An 18,877-nucleotide genomic window follows, 5' to 3' on the forward strand; every position below is an offset into this window, starting at 1 on the left:
GGGGGCTAGATGGTATAATGGACCGATTTCACCCAATTTAAATAGGCTTCGTCTTTGGGTCGAAAAAGTTATATGTACCATATTAAGGTGGGTGTTAGACTAATATTATTGGACATTACAAACATCTGCACAAACGCATTATACCCTCCCCACTATGGTGGTGTAGGGTATAACAAATTTATTGTTTTCGTTATATGCTTCTCCACTTCATCTGAAAATACGTTTTGTCCACTATATGTTTGAAAACGGCATAACATTTTTCTTTTTTTGAATTTTCGTTAAGCCAAATTTCAAACAATAACCTAAAAAAGATAGCATTATTCGAAAACGGCTAAAAATGGCTATTATATGTAAATGAAAATTGGTTTATAACATTTCAATATATTCATTTCTGATTTCATTTAATCTGCCGAACTTTGCCGAAATTTTAAAAGCTTCCACGAAGTTACATTTTGAAAACAATCGCAGCAGTTTTAAGGTTATGTTAGAAAAGTGTATTTATTTCAAACAAGTTAAACAATTTTATCACATTTTTTAACAAAAAACATTACTTATTTAGTTTATTGTTCTCAATTTTCACTTTTTTGTTTATAACTCGCGAAATTATTTAAACATGCAATTGAAAATTTAAAAGCAATACGATGCAATGTCTTTGACTGCGTGTTGTCAAATGGAATTTAATATTTACCAAAAACAAAAAGCTGACTTAGTTAATTTGGAGTATTGGTTACAAAACGGCATTAACAAAAGTGCAATATTTACATTTGAAAAATTGGACAGTTTTGGTAGCCGTTTAACCTATAGTGTTATGTTTTAAATAAATCCCCATGTGATGATCAAAAAATTCAAAAATTTGTTTAACAAAATTTGTAAAAATTTAAAAATGGAGTTTTGAAACTGCCTTTAAAAAAATTAATTTTATTTGGTTTCCTACTAAGACAAAAGCTCACATGCAAGTAAATATGGATATATTTTAAGTAAAAATGAGCTTTTATTTTACTATTTCTCAAAATATGTTAATTTTGTTACTACATTTCTTGTTCTAGTGGCCTGAGACACATTAATGGCCTGGCGAATTTTTAATAACTTTAACATTTTTTAACGAATTTGTGTTTTGTATATCTCATTAGAACGACAATTACGTACACATTTTGATTCTTTTAAAGTAAATTGTAAAAGTAATTACTAAATAGCAAAATTTTTACAAAAACTAAAAAAATTGCATTTTTTCCTCTTGTAAATGCACCTCAAAACTAAATCGCAAGCCGGCACGGGTTGTAGTCATGATAGAAAGACAAAATTTCATATTTTACTATAGTTTTATATATATAAAAAAATTAAAAAAAATGGCTTATAGGGGACTCTCTACCCTATATTTGTAAAAAAAGGCAACATTTTTAAATTTAACTTTTCAAATGCCTATAACTCGGAAATCATAAGAGAAAAATATACCTAGACGATCGCTTTCCAAAACTATAAAAATTGGATAAGAAACAAAAAAACTGCAAGTGTTTAAAAATTTTACATGTCGAACGCCCCAGTGTGCGTTGTTGTCTATCGTTTTTCCACGATATTGCATGTTTCCTTTGTACTTCCATTCTTTTTAATGTCGGAATATTTTTCCGGGTTTTTGGTATGTTTCTACTTAGATATTTCGTGTTCTCTTTAATGTTTTGCTGGCAATTAATTAAGTCTGTAATAAGACGATAAGTTACACATCTGTTACTTCCAGTAACACATAATGATGAAAATAGGAGAGGTTGGTTTCAAAAGTGCAAATTAAGTTTACATAATAAGAAATTTGGAAAAATCCCATAAACAACTAACTGTTCTTTTCAAATTGAGCGGTAATTTAAAAGTCATATATTGTCTTTGTGCCTGCAAAAAGGTTTTCTTAATTTTTTAAATTATGTTTTATTAACCATTTGATAGCCTTGGATAACGTTTAAAAGAAAGCAATATATCTCCCAACATCTCTATAGAAATCGAAGTTATCACAAAACATCATGCAAAAATTTGTATATAAAAAATTTATATAAAAAATTTTTGCTCTCCCGAAAATTGTTTAAAAAAAAGTTTTTCAAAATGTGTTAAAAATCAAAAATTCAATTATTTTATCACAGTCATGACATTCCCACATGCTATGGTTTCGTGTGCTAATTCCTGTTACTTGTTGCTTTAACAAAAAAACAAGCCAAACTTGTTAAAAACAAATTTAGTACTTTTATGTTTATTTCACAAATATAACAAAAGCTCAAGAATAAAACAGCACACAAAATCCCAACTGTTTCCTCTATAGCCCATAAAAGTAAGTTCCAAAAGCGGCGTCTAAATAATTAGTCTACAGGACGAAAAGTTTTAGGGATATAAAAATGTATCAACCCAAAAACAAAACACAATTCACCAATCTGTATAAAAATAAATACGAATTAGCATGAGTTAAACCGATTTATTTTTCATGATATTTTTGTTAAATAATTACATGTCCATTTAAGACAAATTAAATCCTGTTTCTGCATCTTCTTTTCATCTGTAATATTTCTTAATAGCTGCTGAGTTGACAAATATAGTCTCCGTTCCTTTTCGCCAAAAACAATTAATTTATATTTCAAAGAACTATTATATTTTATATTTTCCATAAATAATTTAACTTTCTTTAACTTAGCATTCATCTTTACATTTAAAAACAACCTCTTGTTTAATCTTTAGCATTTTTAAAGATCCCTACTGAACAAATACTTCAATAGCAAAATACAACAAGCCGGACAAGTGCAGGATGCAACGAAAGGGAAAAAATCAGAGAGAAAACGGTGCAACGAAAGAACAAGTGCTTTCTAACTGTTGAACACATCACTTAAAGTTAACAGTATTTTCTTCACAGCAGTTGCCAAAGCTAAATCCAGTTTTCAGGATAATTAAGGACATGTCTGATTAAACATTCTTCGAAAATAGTATTTTCATTTCTTTTAATGAAAATCGAAAGAAAAGTGAAAAGTATTTTAATTAAATTTTAAATTAAAATGGAATATTTTTTTTCATCTAAACGAAAGTATTAATAACAAAAATAGAAAAGAAGCTAGTAAGGGTGTTATATTCGGCTGTGCCAAATCTTGTAAACCCACCACCAATATGAAATAATATCACATTTTTCTGATATAGGGGTCATATGGGAATAATAGGTGGTAGGGTCAATTATGGACCGATCCTCACAAGAGTTGGTACAATGATTTGTGTTCATATAAAAGTTGTTTATAAGACAATTATGAATGCTCATGTCAATTTCTGAGGGGGACCTTGTATGAGGACTAGGGCCAAATGTAACAATTAAAATTTTAATCACAAAGAAAGCATGGGAAATTGAATAAGGCCTTTCAAACTATGTAAATTTTTAAATTTTTGGGAATTAGGTAAACAGGGGTAGGTATGAGTAATAGTTGCTTTATATTTAACTAAAATTTTTCATTCAAATATATCTGTGAACTTTTGACAAAACAACTTAAGTCGAATTTTTAAATTTTTCAGGAGAGCGCAAATACTGTTAAATTTATCGATCAATATTTTATTATTTGTCCTTGAAGAACTTTATTATTTGTCTCAAAGAATTATACAAAGAATAAATAATAAAATAATTATAGATAAATTCAACAGTTTTTGCGAATTAAGTTTTTTTGTCAAAAACAAATCAACAACAACTCCAAATAAGTTGATTTGTTTTATTATGATATCTCAGAAACTAATATTCGTAAGAAGAAGTAGATTATTGTAAACGGAGCGTTTTGAAAAATTAGTTTTATTATAAAAAACTAAGATATTTTCTTAACTCGACTTAAGATGTTTTGTTCAAACTCCACAGATATATTGATTAGTAGTAGCCGAAAGAATGGGATATTTTCATTTACTCTTAGACTATGGTATTCATTTTAAGTATAATTTAGTTCACATTTACATGATTGCTATATATACAGCTTTCTCCTTCAAATGAATTACAAACGACATGAACAAATCAAATATACCACTACTTGAATCATAGCTCCAAAAGCGATTCAAAAATAAAGACTCAATTTAAATCTATATGGAAAAACCAAATGGCAAATAAACGCAGAAAAGGCCCATGACAAATGCAAAATAACACAACCGGACGGCAACAAAACCAGGAAACTAAATTGGTATAAACAGGTAGGAAGGAAAATGAACTGAAAAAAACATACAAATAGCAGGAAAAAATATGCCATAAATGCAAAACGCAATCCTGAACATAAATACTATTTTCCGCTGCGTAACAAAACGTGAGAGCGTAGAAAAAATATGAAGCAATAAAAATATGTTGGGGCTATTGCAAGAGTGTTTAGCATGAATTTGCGTGGTAGTAGCAGCTGTGCTTATAAATATGTATGAGTTTTTTATGTTATACTAACATTTTAGATTTTTCTTTTTTTGTATTTCAAATACGTTTTAACACAACAAAGCAAGATTTCGGCAGCCAAATACAAAAACGGCAGTATATTGTCGCTACTAGTTCTTTCAATAAATACACAAAGAAAAAAATATCGGTATTGATTACAACTATTTTATAAGAGGTATCGAATTTTTTGTTATCAATATTTTAAACGTTATTATTTTCTCTTAGATTTGTTATCTTGAAATGATGTATATATGGGGGATTTCATGTCAAGTGAACCAACTTTTGAAATCGATGTCTTCCGATCGGGATGAAATTTGCACCAAGGTTAGCTCTATTGGATAGTAACTCAGACACAATTTTTCAACAACATCGGTCGAGAACTCTCTGAGTTATAGGGGGTAAAATTTTGACAATTTGGTCAAACAGGGGTTTTTTCTTATCCATGTAACTTATTACCTATTGTTCTTAGCAAAATGTGTTCCAAATAGTATAGATAGCTATTTCTTCGATCTTTCGAAAAAAAATATTTAAAAAAAAAATAAAAAATTTTTAATATTTTTTTTCCGAAATCAAAAACTTTTTTGACTTTTTTTTAAAATACGCTATTTTTTTTTATTTTTTTTTTTTTCTTAAAATAAAGTTTAGATATTTTCCTTGAACACCTACTTGGTCGCTTAGTGGGATGCGAGTGGGATATCTATCAAAATAAATATTTTGTAACTCAAAACATCAAATTTTTGACTTTTTTTGCAAAATCAAAAACTTTGTTGACTTTTTTTTTCAAAATGGACCCTTTTTTAATTTTTTTTTTTAGGTCAAACAAAAGCTTAGATATTATCCTTGAAGACCCTTTTGGTCGCTTAGTGGGATGCGAGTGGGATATCTATCAAAATAAATATTTTTTAACTCAAGACTTACAATTTTTGACTTTTTTTTTTGCAAATACGATTTTTTTTCCAAATGGGCCCTTTTTTTAAAATTTTTTTTGTAGTCAAAAGAAAGCTTAGGTCCATTCCTTTAAGATATTTTTAGTCCCTTAGTGGGATGCGAGTGGGATATCTATCAAAATAAATATTTTGTAACGCAAGACATACAATTTTTTAATTTTTTTTTGCAAAATCAAAATTTTTTTCCAATATGGGCCCTTTTTTAATTTTTTTTTTTGCTCAAAAGAAAGCCTAGGTCCATTCCTTTAAGATATTTTTAGTCCCTTAGTGGGATGCGAGTGGGATATCTATCAAAATAAATGTTTTAACACAAAAATTGTATGTCTTGAGTTACAAAACATTTATTTTGATATATATCCCACTCGCATCCCACTAAGCGATCAAAACCATCTTAAAGGAATAGGCCTAAGCTTTCTTTATAGCAAAAAAAAAAATTACAAAAAGGGCCCATTTTAAAAAAAAGTCAAAAAAGTTTTTGATTTTGCCAAAAAATCAAAAATTGTATATCTTGAGTTACAAAATATTTATTTTGATAGATATCCCACTCGTATCCCACTAAGGGACCTAAAATATCTTAAAGGAATGGACCTAAGCTTTCTTTTGACTAAAAGAAAAATTTTTAAAAAAGGGCCCATTTTGAAAAAAAATTCGAATTTGCAAAAAAAAAGTCAATAATTGAATGTCTTGAGTTACAACATTTTTATTTTAATAGATATCCTACTCACATCTTCCTAAGTGACAAAATAGGTCTTAAAGGAAAAGACCTAAGCTTTCTTTTGAGCAAAAAAAATTTTTAAAAAAAAGTCCCATATTGGAAAAAAATTTCGATTTTGCAAAAAAAAATTAAAAAATTGTATGTCTTGCGTTACAAAATATTTATTTTGATAGATATCCCACTCGCATCCCACTAAGGGACTAAAAATATCTTAAAGGAATGGACCTAGGCTTTCTTTTGAGCAAAAAAAAAAAATTAAAAAAGGGCCCATATTGGAAAAAAATTTTGATTTTGCAAAAAAAAATTAAAAAATTGTATGTCTTGCGTTACAAAATATTTATTTTGATAGATATCCTACTCGCATCCCACTAAGGGACTAAAAATATCTTAAAGGAATGGACCTAAGCTTTCTTTTGACTACAAAAAAAATTTTTAAAAAAGGGCCCATTTGGACAAAAAATCGTATTTGCAAAAAAAAAAGTCAAAAATTGTAAGTCTTGAGTTAAAAAATATTTATTTTGATAGATATCCCACTCGCATCCCACTAAGCGACCAAAAGGGTCTTCAAGGATAATATCTAAGCTTTTGTTTGACCTAAAAAAAAAGATTAAAAAAGGGTCCATTTTGAAAAAAAAAAGTCAACAAAGTTTTTGATTTTGCAAAAAAAGTCAAAAATTTTATGTTTTGAGTTACAAAATATTTATTTTGATAGATATCCCACTCGCATCCCACTAAGCGACCAAGTAGGTGTTCAAGGAAAATATCTAAACTTTATTTTAAGAAAAAAAAAAAAATAAAAAAAAATAGCGTATTTTAAAAAAAAGTCAAAAAAGTTTTTGATTTCGGAAAAAAAATATTAAAAATTTTTTATTTTTTTTTTTAAATATTTTTTTTCGAAAGATCGAAGAAATAGCTATCTATACTATTTGGAACACATTTTGCTAAGAACAATAGGTAATAAGTTACATGGATAAGAAAAAACCCCTGTTTGACCAAATTGTCAAAATTTTACCCCCTATAACTCAGAGAGTTCTCGACCGATGTTGTTGAAAAATTGTGTCTGAGTTACTATCCAATAGAGCTAACCTTGGTGCAAATTTCATCCCGATCGGAAGACATCGATTTCAAAAGTTGGTTCACTTGACATGAAATCCCCCATATATATTATTGTATTAAATTAAAAAAAAACGTTTATTTTTTTTATAAACTTTCAAGAAAAATACGTCAACTAGTTTTCGTAATGTACTTAACGTTGTAGCACAATTTATTCATTTACTAACTAATTACGTATGATTAATATTTATTAAGCCACTCAACAATATTAACAATACGCTGTCAATAAAAACATGAAAACCCACTTCCACATAATTTAACACAGCACTAATGAATTTCTTAATTAATTCACACGACTACTAAAACCAAAAACATTCCGGTTAAACATTCCAATATTTTTTTGCTCCATCACTGCAACTGATTGGCTTTATTATATAAATAGAATTTACCTTTTGGAATATCACATCAAAAGTTTGTTTTCAAAACAAATACTAAAGTGATTTTTCTACTTTTTCAATTAAACTTGAAAAAAAGTCAAATAAAACCTATAAAAGAACATAAATTCATATCAAGCGATAAATATACAGAAATTCCATAAAGAACACTTAAAGGTTGTATTTGTTAAATCCTTAGGGACCCAAAGGAATCCGTAACTTACTTAACTAGGGGAATTTCATATAAGGAAATACAATATTCTTTAAGGAAATTTATCGAATACTTTTTTAGGTTTATTTATTTATCAGTATATATACTTATGTATGTGAGTGTGTATAAATTCTCAAATATGTTTATGTGTGATTATATGTCGATGACTTAAGGTAATCATACATTACTGCCAATGCCGTATTATAATACATTATAAATGTATGTTTGTAAATGTGGATATTTCCCAAAATACCACTTATGTGCGTTAAAATTTGAGGTCAGTAGGATACAATCTATATAGATATTTTCCAAAATACACTTCATGTAGTTCAAGAATTGAGTTAAAAAGCAAAAATTATATGGTTATAGGAAATTGTAAAAACTTTAGCTTAAAAAAACTATTAAATTTGGTATAATTTTGGCTTAAAATATAAAAAATAAAAACTAATTAATAACGTAGGCCTTTTACTACTTCTCCTAACTATAAAAGCCTGAAAACAGTGGATCATAAAAGCTATAAATTCGATGTACAATTTCGTTGCCTTAAATCATTTCAGTATAAGTAGTACAATATATTAATTTTAAAGACATCATAAATTTTAAACCAACCTTTTCCCTACCATACACATTACTAATATTAAAGTCAAGCAATCACTTCTGACTAAACACTTGTATGGACATATGTTTACCAAACATTGATTTTCTGTATCTTTTCCCATCTGGTACAAATACTAGATTCCTACATTGTCCTTCTGTTTAACAACAGTCCTTCTAAGGATGTGTTGTGCTAGGAAATGTCCGACATAATTTATAAATGAAAATACATATTTAAAGATTAACAATGGGCAACTCGTTATGTACATATGTATGTCTTACATGAAAATATTGAAGTACAAATAATAACACTGTACAAAAGAGAATAAAAATTACAAGGTCCGATCAATAAATATTGATAGGCGAGACAAAAAAAGACACGTGTATCGGCATTTTGAAAGTTTAATTCTGAATTTCATTTTTCATTATTATTGTTAATCGACATAGCTGAAATACGCTGGACATTGTATGATAATGAAGTAGAATTGCCTAGAGCTGGAAAAAATTTAATTAATGAATACTTCCTATCCAAATTTGCAATCGAAGGTAAAATAATAAAGATATTAGTGATTTTTTCAATTTTAACTATTTTTTCATGCTAAATTTTTGGGGTACTTTAAAATAAAATTCTTAATAAATGCGAAATTAACCCTTGGCTCTCTTTTGTTATGTCTTATTTCCGAATTTCTGGTTGAATTTTCCGTTTTGGTGTATTCAGGGACTTATAGTAAAATTTCACGGATAATATTTTTGCGAAACAAAAATGGGTCTTTTTTAAATGAAATACAAAAAAGACCCATGCTTGGAGGATATGGAGGGTTAACATATTCCACAAAAATGTTCTCCGTAATATTTTACATAAATTTGCTCAACACATTTTATAGCTAAAATGTAAGATCACATGGTTTCTTATGCCGATTTTTTTTTGTCTCTTCTATCAAAATTTATTGATCGGACCTTGTAATTTTGGAAAAAACTTGATTTTGTTGTATAGTGTAATATGAGTACAATCACAAAAAATTCTTTACAATTTTTTATTCAATAGAAAAGTTTGTATTTCTTTTTATTTTGCGATGTCCTTTTCAAGCTCTTTAAAATTGTTGCGGCTTTTTGTGTTAAAGAAGGCAGGAATGTTTTTAAAAATGTGTTTATATGCTCATATATACCACTGACATTTTCCGACAAAAGTTTTCGTAGAATATTTTAATATATTAAATGCTCTTTTTGAAAGGACTTTTTTTGATTTTCCCGAAAAAAGCATCAAATTGACCCCTAAAGTGAGGAGATAGTAAGTTAATGATCACCATACAATTTTACAATATAACTCTGACAATAAGAATTCTCTCAGACATTTACTAACACATTTTTTAATTTTCATAAAGAAATTTTATAAAAATTGTATAAATGACAAATATAACACCGTCCGACAAATAGATAAAAAATTGTCAGACACGAACCGGATGATATACGCCTGAAACTATAAATTTAATGGAGAAAAACTGTGTTTTCAGTTCTTCATTTCGTGTTTTTCAAAAAATATTTAAAAATACTCCTGCTACTCCATCAATGACAAATTGTACGTCAAATGAACAAGCAGAGCTGTAAAATATTTTGTGTTATCTTTAATTTATCCTGTAGGGTTCAAAAGATGTCAAAAATGTCCGTTAAAATGTTTATCCTTTAATATCCTTTAAGATTGCCAATAAATTCCCTTTAAAAAAATAGTGCGTTAAAGACCCAAATATTCTATACTTAATGTCAAAATTTCATCCTTTATATATAAAAAGGTCAAATTAAAATATAAAAAAAAAAAAATTATTAGTATATAAAAAAGTTTTATTAAGAAAAGTGCATTGGGTTAGGGCTTTTTTTTTGCAACGCGCAAATATATTGTCCCAAGACCCACCTCAAAGTATACTTATCTGCTCAGGATAACTTTCTGAGTCGACTAAGCGATGTCCGTCTGTCTGTCCGTCCATCCATGTAAACCTTGTAATCAAACTACAGGTCCCAGGTTGAAAGATAATTCGACAAAATTTGGGACAAACCTTTATATTGCCCCAAGGACAAAGGCTATTGAATTTGGTTAGAATCAGCCCATTATTTATCCTAGCCCCCATACAATTGGCCTATTTGAAAATAGTTAAGCTCTCATAAATATCTTAATTATAAACATATTCAAACCAAATTCAGCACAATTAAGTTTTATGTAAGACGAACTCTCACGACGAAATTTCGTGACAATCGGTCAACAATATTCCATAGATCCCATATAAGCAGCATTCTCGAAAATGTCATTAATATACATAAATCTCTGAAATATGTCAGTATCCAAACAAAATTCAACACAAATATGTTTCATATATTCGCAATTCATCCCACCAAATTTTGTGACGATTGGTACATAATTAGTCATAGCTCCCATATAAGGCCCACTACCGAAAATGTGTGTATTCAAAAAAGATTCAACACAAATAAGTTTCATATCAAAAGAAAACTCTTTATAATCATATACCCGGTGTAGGGTATCATAAGGTCAGGCTTGCCTGACTATACCATTTTACTTGTTTATTAAAAAGTCTTTTCACAACGGATTTTGTTATATTTTTTTCGAATGAAATATTAAAACAAAATATAAAAAATCAAATAATTCAAATTTAAAATATTTTTTAACACAAATTTTTTATTTTATTTAAGTTTGTGTTTTGTGGATATTAGGTCTTAAGTAATGAAATTTTAACAAAATTCAAATTTTGTCTATCATGTTTAAGTCTTTGGGTATCAATACTTTATGCTAGGTAAATGCTTAGATATGTGTTTATATGATTTTTTTTTTAATTTATCTAAATAACAGTAATAAATTATCTTTATGGCCATTTTTGTAAATTTAACTAAATAAAAATTCCGTAATAAAGCATAATTTATTCGTACACATGTGCGTATGATTATTAAAAATTTTGATATTTGCAAACAAATCAAGTATACGTCTACTATGCTACAAGAAATATACCGCAAAATGAAAACATTCAAAACATTAACATATGTTTTTAATAACGTACAAGAAATTTCACTTTTCTTAGAAACTTATGCTTATTACTTATTTTGTTTTATTTTTGTAAAGGAGAAAGAAACACCATAATATTTTTATTTATTTAAAAGTACACATGCTACTTATTTCAAATTCAATTTAAAGGCACATCTGTTATTTACTATATTTTGTAAAAGTTGGTCATATTTGATTTATTTTTTGCAAACATAAATAAATGAAATATCTATAACAACATATATAAATAATATATATATGGTAAAGTATTTTATGCACCAAGTAATATCCACAATAGGTTTATTTATGAAGAAACAATCCCCATAAAACTTACGAAGGAGTTTACTATTATACGGATTTTTTTGACATTTATGATCAGTATACTCTGGAGAATCATCTTGAATAGATTGACGTTTGAACAACGCTACCTAATTACCCAAATTTACTTTGCAAATCAGTCGATTCGTGCAAGTTATAAACGATTGTTTTATAGCAACAATGTGTTCAGCGATGAGGCTCATTTTTGGCTTAATGTGTTTGTTAGTAAATAGCATTGCCATATATGAAGCAAGGCCAATCCAAAGTAGACCCTAAAGACTATGCATTTGGTGTGGTTTACAGCTGGTGGCATCATTGGACCTTATTTAATCAAAAATTACCCCCGGCCTCGCGTTACGGTCAATGATTTTCTGTTTGAAAATATGATTGAAATTAATCCGTGCGCGATATGGATGTGGTTTCAACAGGTCATACGGCGACCGTAATCATCGATTTATTGAAATCAAAATTTTGCTATAACTTGATTTAAAAAAATCGACCTGTCAATTGGTCTCCAATTTTGTGCGATTTAACACATCTCGAGTATTTCCTGTGTTGGCACATGTAGTCATACTGATAAAACAGCAAAAATTTACGCCTTGGTGGCCAAGATTGTTCGTGCTTGAAGAAGTGGGCAAAATTGGACGTTCACATCATATTCATATATAAATTTTTTTGATTAAAATTTACTTTTTTGTGTTAGTTTTTACAATTTCAAGTTCTATCGTGCTTAAAAAACATATTTTATGTATTTAACTTTACATTACACCTTTGACTTTGGTTACAAACTTTCTTTGTATAAAAGATAGATGAAATGCAAATAATTGAAACAAAAATTAATATCTATTTTATTTTGTTTTAATAAAAAATTCAATTCTTTTTTTTAATTTGCTATATTGTATAGAAGTTGTTATTAAAAATTTTGAATTTTTTTTACAATGACAAAAACCTGTTTAAATGAAAAATAAAGCAAAACTGTATGTTACTTCTAATCACTCAAGGATCTTTGATTGTTAGTCTTTACTAGTATGTCGAACAATTTTCCAGAATATATGTCAGTTTAAGTCGAATAAATAGAAAATATTTCACACAAGAATAATCTGCATCATTATTTAGTTTATTTTCCATCACATAAGTAGTTCTTTGTTACTTTTTATCTTCCCCTTTATATTCATTTAAAATAAACAGAAACAAAAAGACGTCTTAATTTCTCTACATTAGAAAGCATTGTGGTGATGCCTAAAGCCTCAATTAATATTTCAACAGCCATAATTAACAACTATAAAGGCTGTAAAAAAGGCAAACAAGTACAGCATTCTGACAACGTAGAATTATCTATTAGAAAGCGATGTAAATAGTTGTACTCGTTATATATGTAAATGAACCGCATACATGTATCAAGTGTAAATTACGTGTTTAACCGTAATAAGCTCTATAAAATATTCTAAAAACCAAAGAAAACAAAAAGAAATCAAGTAAACTCCAAATATCTTATGAAATGTTATAAATACATACTTGCAAAGAGCAAAAACTGCGAGAGTAGTTTGATAAAACAAAGGATTTTAAAATTAATTTATTATTCTGATTCCTATATTTATAATAATTTTTTAAATATATATGTAGTACGAAATTTCCAAACAAAATTCGTTTCATAATTGTTTCAATTAAAAAATTTAAACTTAATTCGCTAAAATCTTAATTCGGATTCATAAATCCATTTCCAACATCTAATTCTTTAGTATCATACAAAGAATTTAATTTAAATAGAATACATTCACCGTTTAATTGATGTAATTATTTCATAACAGAATTCATTAAACTTTTGATTAAATTTCTGATAGATTAAATCCAATACAAATTGCATTAAAATATTTATTCTTAAATCAGTTTTTTTTTGTTTTGCTTGTAATCATTTACAAAATGAATTGATAAAAATTTACTTAAATGGTTTGTAATAGATCTGAAAAGAAAAATGTAATCATTTAATACATTTTTAAAGCTATTTTGTAATGGATTTGAAGTTAAAAAAAACTCTTTGAAGAATAAATTCTAAAATAAATGAAAACAGCACAAAAGAATTAAGCCTATGAATTAATTTATAATGAATTCATTTACCGAATGGTTACGAGATAAAATTTAATATGATTTGGAATTAAGAAATAATTCTTTTTCGTTTGAAATTAATTAAGCCATGCAAAGTGAAAATAAAAGTTCAGTAGCAAAATATATTTTATTCGTTCATATGATTTATATAAATGTTGATGATTATAAAAACAAAATTAAGTATACGTCAGAGTTTCTACAGGAAATAAACCATGTTTTTAATATCGCGCCAGAAATCCACTCTTCTGAGCATCCTGTGTTAATTCTTCTATTTTCATAAAAGTTTTGTTAATATTTGCTGATGGCAAAGTGATAAATATAATAATAAATTGTTATAGAAACCTTATCGCACAACCCTCCGGAAATGCAGAATCTTACAAAATAGGATGGCAGCTGTATTATTATATTAGGTAAGGTTAGGTCTAGAGCCATGACTGGTCCCCATCTTCTAACGAAAGATTGCAATTCTCGTGCTTTCTGTAAACTAGTGAGTACTTTAATTAAATAAAATCATGTACGATTTATTTTATCAGAATATCAATTGTTTATTTAATGTAAATAACAAGTCTAAAGCATAACCTCAGAGTGTATTTTGCAAAAGTATAATAAGCATTTAGATAGATTGTATACATAAATATATGATCTAATTATACCCTTTTGAATAAATGTCTATTTTGGAGTAGGAATCGTTTGGGCGTTCTGTAATTATGTCACTGACTTGGGAGAGAACTTATGGATCTAGTTCCGGTAAAACTGCAAAACTTCGGGTTTTCATTGACTATGTTATGGTGCTCAAATTGTGCCTCCAACTGGGCAAACTACATTAATTTCTGGATTTTCTTTCAAAATCGTGGAATACGGAGTGCTACCGTTGATGTAGTTACAACCGGTTCTGCTGCGGAATCTTGAGCATATCTGGTCATCTTGCGTGAAGAAGTCGGGGTCACCAATTTGAAAAAATGTTTTTTTCAAAATTTTATTTTTAAAGACTAAAAACTATATTTTTATTTTTTCACATTTTTACAAAAAGTTGTTAATAAATTCAATGAAATCATTTTAATATTTTATTTTTTAAAACAAGTAGTTTTATTGTAGAGTAGGAGTTGCTACACCCTAAACCACTATAGTGGGGAGGGTATTACGAATTTGTGCTGATGTTTTTAAAGCTCAGGAATATTACTCCTGAGAATCACTTTCTGAGTCGATTAAACGATGTCCGTCTGGCCTTCTATAATTCGTGCTATAAAGGGTCGAAGGCTTTATGGAAATCAAAAACGCTAACGCACTAACTAAATGTCTATCTAAATATGTCCAAATAGACTCTGTGATATTTGACATCAAAATCGATGTATTAAATCCTTTCCGAAATCCCGAATGAAATAATAATAATACTAGATACTAGATTCATCTAAAAATGATTCCGTCTGGACTTTTATTAATATTTCAGCAACTTTCCATTTAAAGGGGAAATACGATCTAGTAATACACGAGTTTATGATAAATATGAGGTTCTTTACTATTTCTGGAAATATTCATTTTAAGGAATTTCAATATCCGCACTCACTGCATCTAATTTAATACTTAATACTACATTTGTCTTCCGCTTCATTTATATCTCTAAATGAAATACCATCCAAAATATTAATTATTTAATCAAATGTTATAAGAACTCCCTGAACCTGTGGCATTCTTGAATATTCATTAAATGTTTTTTTATCAATCCGACAGATCACAATCTTTTCCGTGTTTGCGCCTGATTACAGCTTGAAAAAGGTTTATGTAAAATTTCTTTCTAATTTTTTGGATGATGGATGTAAGCCTATTTCTAAAGATACAGTAAGTCTTCTCGGTATTTCCCGACCTATTCTGACCCATTGTCCGAAAAGCCAGATCATTTACTCAGTTTAGTATTGTAGTGTAACACTCATTTAAATAATATTGGATTAGAATATGAAAAAATAATAATGTTTATATTCAATTTAGTTTTTATAGTATATTCCAGATATGCTATACAAATATAAAAGAAAATACTATTTAATTAAGTAAAAAACACAAAGAGAAAAAACTATTCAGCAAAAACTTTTCTGCAAATAAAAGCAAAATATATTTGTGGTAAAAAATGTTAATGCAAATGACACAACGGCGAATTAAAATAATCTTTATGGCATTTGCATAAACTATTTCAACAATTTCTGTGATCCTTTTTACTTCAACTTTGAGATTTAAATGTTTTTTTCTCTTCCTTGTAATGCATATTTTGAGCACGTAAATTTTTCATTAACCCTTTCGGTTCATATTTTACACACATGCAACTTCAACTTTTACAACGTCCTAAAAGTATAGTAAACGTGTGCTTATTTTACGATTTCAATGCATTTTTCATATTTGCCTATACTTGGATTTGTATAACAAATTAAAGTTATAAATTTCGAATAAAAAATAATATTTTACATATTATTTCCACCCATTTTCAACTCATGTGTACCAGTCGGCCACTGCCTAAAATTATGAACTAACGTCCTCCTAATTCCCCCTACCATAGAGACTCCCAGCAAAAAATATTTCGGATTTGGAAGCAATAAATATGATTACTGCACCTTCTACTGCTACATTAATTGCATCCTAAAATTATTGCCTTACAAAAATGATTTTGGAAGGCATACATTAAGATATTCGTATAGGTGGTGAAGAACTTAGAAAAAATCAGCGCCTTTTGTTAGGCAATCACTGGATCTGTAAGATTTTATTGCTTCTCAGCAGCTCTTAAATCTATGTGCATAATTGTTTAATTTTAAAGCTGTGAAATATGCTTATTTTGGATTCCTTATGCAGAGTTTCTATGCAAGGAATCCCATATAAAAATCATGTAATCTTTCATGCAAAGTGGTAGCAGTATACAAGTGCTCTCTGCCTTACAAACCTGCTTCCGAGGAAGCACCATTTTTTGCTGGGCTTATACAGATAGACGAGATACACCGTTTATTTTTTTTCAACAAAAATAACACATATTGTATTTCTGATACAATAACAAACTACATTGACTAAAATGTATTTTGTCGTTGCGAGAGTTAGGTTTTTGACAATTATAACATATTTGTCATATATCCTTAAAAGATAAATTTGTATTAAATACAAAAATTACGATACAGCATTGTAAAAACCGTCCAGAAATGGTTAAAGTAAACTCAGTTAAACAAAATGCCTACACCAATGGTTACGAAAGGAAAAAAGCATAATAAGTAGAATAAGAAACGTAAGTTTCTAGCATTATATATTTAAAAAAAGAACAAACAATTTTAATTTTTGATTCATACCCCATGATTGTAGCCACAAAAAACTTTATTTAAGAAATAAAAAAAGTAAACTTTGTCTTCTCACGTTTTCCCTTACTGAAAAGAAATGCTGAGGAAAACTGATGTGGAAACGGAAACAATTTACGTTAGTTTGATTTGCATTCGTTATTTGGTTTATATAAATAAAGTAAAAAATCTAAGTAATTTGTGCAGCACAGTAAAATAGCGAATAATGATTGTTGAGTTTTGCTAAAAGTTTTCTGGTAGCCACATATTTCTTTCGCCTGCAAAAGGAAATGGAGCATTATTATACAGTATTGATTGTTTCCTAAAAGGTATTTTCAATTATTTTGAACTAATATCTAAAATTAATCAACACGTTTGTCATGCTATTTTGCAGAAATTTCTTAAAGTTTATGCGCTTACACATGAATGTATAAATATTACAATTTCTTTATTTTTTTGAAGCCAACTTAAATTAAGTTTTGTATCTATATATAATATATAAAGAAACCTTCACAAAAGTTTTTGCATAGATGGAACTTTTTTAACATTACCTCAAAAACCATAAATTAACACTACCTTTTGGGCTTTAAAATGCCACTAAAGAGAATGTGAGAGTAAATAATGTATTTAGAGTTTGGTAGCTTTTTTTGGTTATGTATCCAAAACTACCAAGTAAAAATTATATTGTATAATAAATTTACATAATGTTAAGAGCAGAAGCCTCAAAAGAGCAAACAAATATGTAACAAAAAATTATAAAAAAATAATTGCTGAATAAAATATATGAAATGTCCAAGATGAGCCTACTTGAGTGCTTCATTTCTTACTTTTTTTATAAATTTTATAAACATTTTAATTGTGGAGTTTGCTAAAATTTCAAAATAAGTAAACCTATTTTGTTGGTCACCTCTGCTTTAAAGTTTAGAATTTAAGATGACAATTAAATAAAGCAGCATTTCATCACTTGCTATTTTGTTATCCTTTCTACCTTTAGTTTCACTTACATACATTCCTAAACAGTTTCCTTTGCTACTATAACATTATATGTTTTATTAAGTTTTTATGGTAGTTTTAAGTATTATCTATTTAGAAGCACCTGCTAGTTAAAATAATATCATAGTGTTATTATTACCCAGTATGCAACATTTCGAGTCAGTTCTTTTTATCGAACTTATTTCGCATTAAAATCGAAAATATGAATTTATTATGATGCTCTATCCAATCTACATTTTTTAGAATATCGTATTTTAATATTTTATAGAAATGGCGAATAATGTTCGAGTTTTTTTTTAATGTCAAATTTTATTTTCACAAATTGACAAATTCATATACATACATATTAAAGGTACTCATTTAAACGCTTAAGTTTCCCATTTGAGCAAATGGGCAAATTTGCGCGACATGTTTCATGAACCCACCTTTTCAATTTTGTGCAAGTTTATACAGAAAATTTATATTTGTCAAATAAAAATACATAAATTCAACAAAATCTTTAATAATTTTTTTTCAAATTGTATAAATTTTAATTTTAAAATGTTGAATGAAAGTTAAATCTTTGGAACAAACGGTGGTATACATAATTTGGAGGACTTTGTTTATGTTCTAGCTGTTGGTTAATGTTTTCATACACAATGTCATTTAATACAATCATTCTGTTCCAAACCCAGTATGCAACATTTCGAGTCAGTTCTTTTTATCGAACTTATTTCGAATTAAAATCGAAAATATGAATTTATTATGATGCTCTATCCAATCTAC

Source organism: Calliphora vicina, chromosome 4, assembly GCF_958450345.1.
Source record: "Calliphora vicina chromosome 4, idCalVici1.1, whole genome shotgun sequence".
Classification (NCBI taxonomy): domain Eukaryota; kingdom Metazoa; phylum Arthropoda; class Insecta; order Diptera; family Calliphoridae; genus Calliphora; species Calliphora vicina.